Here is a 5,731-nt window from a genome sequence, read left to right as displayed (position 1 = left end):
AGGAATGGAGAAGGTTAGGAAGATAATGTTAAGAGTTCATTTGAAATCAGTTTGAATTTTAAGTAGATTAGATCAGCTATTTTCACACTTTCTGCAGCAATATTTTGTACTCCAAGAGCAGAATTAGTGAAAAGTTTTAATCCAGTATTGGTTGCTTATGAGTCAAATGAAGTATGTAGAAAAATTTTAAAAACTTTTATTAAAGTAACCAAATACCCCATTCACTGGTTAGATTGCAAAAGAATATTTGAGGAAATGTCATAATGGTGTTGAGGCTAGCCATGACCTGGCCTACAGAGGTGTACTGCATAGGTCATATAGCTATACTTCTCATTTGAGGTAAGAATTCTCATGTCAAGAGCCTCCTAGATAACTCTATCTGCCTTCATCATTTACGTGATGATGTGATTCATTATCTCACAATGTAGTCTATTTCTGTTTTGAATAACTTCTGTTGGTAAACTTTGCTTTATGCAGTACATTTAACTTTTATTTTCATCTGCCTCACCCTTCTTGAATTTTTTCTTTTGACTATTTGGCATCACCCTATCTCCTGATTCATTTCTTCCCTGATCAGTTCTTCACTTGTTTGTAAGGTTTTTCTTTTACCCCTCTTAAATATTGGTATCTAAAGTTGATCTCATTATACACTCCACTTATCTTCAGTTGCTCCCTGTGAGCTAATGACTCCCCTATTCCCCTCTTATTTACATGCCATTCAGTAGCTAATTGAATAGGCACCTTACATTACACAAGACCAAAGGTAAATTGATCTTTGCTCCTCTTCCTTTCTCCTTCCTTCATCACCTGTTTCCAGACTATAACAAACCAATTCTTGGTCAGGGTGCTTACATTGTTTGATTGCATGGATTTGTCTTCCTGTGTTACCTGCATTGGACATCACTGTTCACCAGTCAACCAAACAATCATCCTGGGCCTTCTCCTTTCCTTCATTCCCATAGCCAATAGTTCTGTTTGATTTTTACCTCCTAGATATTTCTTGAATCTGAATCTATATCTTTTCATCATTATTTTCACCTATGCTAATAATATTGGTTTCCTAATTAACCTTTTTATCTTCACTGTTATCATTTAGAAGTGTGACATCCTTCTGGAATGAGCTTTCTTATCTCACTCATTTGTGGATTATAGAGAACAACATAGACTGATGAAAAGGGACAGACCCAAAGACTGAGAAACAGCGATCAGGCTATCAATCCCCAGAAGGGAAGTAGGGGAGGGCGGGGGTAAGTGGAATGAGCTTTCTTATATATTTTTCTGAGCATGCCACTCCTACTTACAGTCTCTTATTATAGCTTGAGTGTTAGAGCCTAAACTTCTTGGCATGGAGATTGTGAGGCCCTTTGTGTTCTTTACCATTGGCCTTACCCACTCCCAATTTAAAGCCTCACGGCTAAGTACCTCTAATGTGTACCTGGTGTTCCACCACTCTGGATTAATTGCAGCGCTCCATGTCTCCATGCTGCTCTTTCTTCCTGTTAATGCCACTCCCCACCTTGTCCACTTCTGAAACTCCTACTCATCTATTCATTGAATTTTTCTCTACTAGCTTGCTCCCTCAAAGAATTAGTCATCATTCTCTGTGTTCCCATAGCTTTCTGGGTACTTTTCATCTTGTGCTAATACTTTTCTTGTCTTCTCTACTAATTTGAACTTCTTAAGGATTTGAACTCTTATTCACCTTTGTATGCCTAGTAGAGCACAAACATCTGGCACAGAGTCCATAGCCAGTTAATATCTATTGAATGAAGGTTGAATTGCCTTTGTTTTTTTTAACTGCTTGAGCCATACTGCATATCTGATTTCTTTATATGATGGCCCTTCATGTATCTGATGACAAAATTTATATGTGCATGTGTCACTCTCCTCTCCTTTTCTAAATTAATCACCCTTGATTCCTTCAGCCTCTTTTCACATTACTTAGTTTTCTGACCCCCATTCATTGTGAGTTTGGTTATCCTACTTGGGATATGCTGCAATTTTAGTGTTTATTAGTTTTGTCATCTTTGGAAAGATCAATGATCTTGCTAAGTCATCTGTATATATTTGCTTATGCCCTGCTCTGCCTGCCTAATAGGACGAGGTATAAGAGAGTTAATAGATTTCCAGGATAAATGTTCAAAGGGTATAAGAAATGTGATTGCTCTTAGTAAACCATATGAAAATTAATAATGTGATGTGAGATAGTGAAAAAAGACATGATATGGAGGCAGTGGATTTGGGTTATAACTTATAGTTCCCCAGGGTTGTCAGAAGAATGACATGTAAGACTGTTTTTAAACTGTAAAGTGCAGTATCTATGTAGAATGGTTTTAACATTTCTTTGTGAACTTAAAAATATACTATTATTTTTTAAGAGTATATATATTTTCTATTGGCTTAAATCAGTGATGGCGAACCTATGACACGCGTGTCAGAGGTGACACGTGAACTCATTTTTTTGGTTGATTTTTCTTTGTTAAATGGCATTTAAATATATAAAATAAATATCAAAAATATAAGTCTTTGTTTTACTATGGTTGCAAATATCAAAAAAATTCTATATGTGACACGGCACCAGAGTTAAGTTAGGGTTTTTTAAAATGCTGACAGGCCGAGCTCAAAAGGTTCGCCATCACTGGCTTAAATGATCATTGCTGGTTGCTTTATGAGTTTTCTTTATGCTAATAAAAATATTAGGGTTGCCCTGACTGGTCGGCCTGCGGGCTGAAGGGTCCCTGGTACAATTCTGGTCAAGGGCATGTACCTTGGTTGCAGGCACATCCCCAGTAGGAGGTGTGCAGGAGGCAGCTGATAGATGTTTCTCTCTCATCGATGTTTGTAACTCTCTGTTCCTCTCTCTTTCTCTCTGTAAAAAAATCAATAAAATATATTTAAAATATTAGGGTAACATTAATCTCATTTTGTGGAGGTTCTATTTATTTTAATAGTTTTTTATTTTCAAAGACTTTATTACTGACTTCTTTGTGATTGAGAGATATTTATCTTGCCATTAGTAGGTGTTTTGGCTTCTAGGTAAAATTGCATCAACAGTAGGGGAACAGTCAAGGGAAATGACTATAGATTAAGTTCATATTGACCAGAGAACTAAATGAGGTGAGGAAAAGTCTTGTGTTTATGATTTTTTTAAAATGGACTTTGACATGGAACACAGGTCATTGAAAGATATTAAAATATAACCCCGATTTTGGATTCATTTAGAGTAAAAATAGTTTTTTGACCAAAAATTTTGGAAACATAAAAAAATTCACTTAGACCTACTGGTATAATTTTGGTATATTTCTTTCTAGTCACTATCAAAATGCACATCAATTTTACATTCTAATCATGGTGTATGTACAACTTTATATGTTATGTATATTATGTACATTATGCCATTTTTTTGCAATCTTATTTTTAAAAATTTATTTAAAATACTTAAATACATGCTCGAAGTAAAACAATATAGAAGTACATAAAGTAAAGTTTATCAATTCTGCCAACAAAATTTGCTTTTTACCCATAAATAACTACTTTTCATACTTTTCATCTGCATTTATATATGTGTGCATGTTTTTACTTTTTACATATAAGCAGGATCATACTATTGTTTTTTAACAATATAGATTTGTATATAGAGATTTTCCTATAACCATTATTTAAAATGTTTGTATAATATTCCAGTGAATGAATATTAATAGTTGCCAATAACAGTAGCATTTACTGAATACTCTCTGAGCTCCAGGTACTGTGCCAAGCTCTTTTGCATCCCTTATGCCAAGCTCTTTTTAATCCCTTATACAACCCCGTGAAGAAGATAATATTCCCCATTCTACAGATGAGGTAATTAGCTGAGTCTCAAATATTAAGTGATTTGCATAGTAAGTCTCACAACTCTCAAGTGAAAAGTTGGTATTGTAGTCCAGGTTTATCCAGGTCCAAAGCCTATGCTTATTATTATACTGCACACTGCCTCTAATGATTTATTCTCCTGTTAATGGATATTGAAGTTGTTTTCAGTGTTTTGCTGTACTAAAGAATGCTGTCATGATGGCCTTTCGCATGTATATTTTAGATTCTCACACATGGGATTATTAGTGAAAAGATAATTTTTGTGTATATGTGGGGGGGAGTCCACTTATTGTAATGGTATTAAGAATAATACCAGTGACTAGTACGTTTATAACTTTTTCAAGTTATTTTCACCTTTAATTGTGGACTTTGAATACTTAAGGCCATTATTTTAAAGGCAGGTCCGAAAGCCTTTCTGTTTCATCTGTTACCTGAGGAGGTTAATTAATTACCCAAGGTAATCTCAAAGGTCCCTTCTACTTTTGAGATTCTATACCTCTGACATCTATAAAATTGAGTGGTGGATTTACCTCAATTAAATGACCCCTATTCAGTTCTTGTGTTTGAACACTGATTTTTTTCTATTCGTGGATGCAAGAATTACCATTTGTCATTCTCTGAAGTTCAAGTTACTGTACATCTTTTTTCTTTCTGATGTAAAGTTGGATATGATTGGGAAAATCTTTTAAGGTGCTTGTAAATGATTGTGTATGATTTTATTTTATATGTGTGAAAGTAGCTTTTGCGTGATTTCAAGAAATAAAGATAAAGTGTTAAGCAATTGTGAAATATTTTAAGTTGCAGTATTATTTGAAATATTAGTTGCTTATCCTTAGGCTTGTAAGGAATGTAAAGTAAACTGACCAGGTTGCAGATCTGGCTGAAATGAGTAGGGTTTGATTCCCCTTTGACCTCCTTATGTAAAGAAAGGAGAGAAAGAGGTAGTGGTTACATAGGTTTTATTTTACTGAAATCAGTACTTGTATTCTTCTTGTTAAGAAGTTAACAGTTGGGCAGTTTGAAATTCAGATTGTATCTGCTTTTTCTCTTAAAAAGAACCATGAGAAAGAACCTTCTTTAAAGTTGTTTTATAGTGAGAATTTTAAGATTTAATTTTCCAGTCAGTTGGACAATTCTTCTATAGTCAAAAATAAAAATGTAGATAATTTTGGCTAGTTGCAAACATGTTATCTCTGAGGGCTAATTATGTACAAAGCTGTGCACTGGGGAGATACTAAGATGAATTGGATATGTTTTCTATCCTTAGGAATCATTGGTTTAATAGCAGAGATAAGACATACCCAGAGATAATAGATAACTTGATTTAGAGGGAAAAAGTGTCATTAGTGCTGTAAGTGAAAAGACAAATTCTAGAACCATTATGTTACTGTTAATCAAGAAATAGTGCTGCCCTGGCCAGGGTGGCTCAGTCGGTTGGTGCATCGACCTGTACACAAAAAGGGGTTGGGTTCGATTCCTGGTCAGAGCACATACCTAGCTTGTGGGCTCGATACCTGGTTGGGGCACCTGCAGGACATTGATGTCTCTATCTTTTTTCCTTCCCTTCTCTCCTTCCCCCTCTCCCTCTACCCCTCCCCTCCCCCTTCCTCTTTTTAAAATCTTATATAATGCAAAAACCAGTTTGGCTCAGTGGATAGAGCGTCGGCCTGCGGACTGAAGGGTCCCGGGTTCGATTCCGGTCAAGGGCATGTACCTGGGTTGCGGGCATATCCCCAGTGGGGGATGTGCAGGCGGCGGCTGATCGATGTTTCTCTCTCATCGATGTTTCTGACTCTCTGTCTCTCTTCCTCTCTGTAAAAAGTCAATCAATAAAATATATATATACAAAAAAAAAGAATTTTGTGATTAAATCACTCTG

The sequence above is a fragment of the Myotis davidii genome, unplaced genomic scaffold (genome assembly GCF_000327345.1).
Source record: "Myotis davidii unplaced genomic scaffold, ASM32734v1 scaffold955, whole genome shotgun sequence".
In the NCBI taxonomy this organism is placed as follows: Eukaryota; Metazoa; Chordata; class Mammalia; order Chiroptera; family Vespertilionidae; genus Myotis; species Myotis davidii.
The sequence above is the reverse complement of the archived record's forward strand: the minus strand, read 5'-3'. Positions refer to the sequence as shown.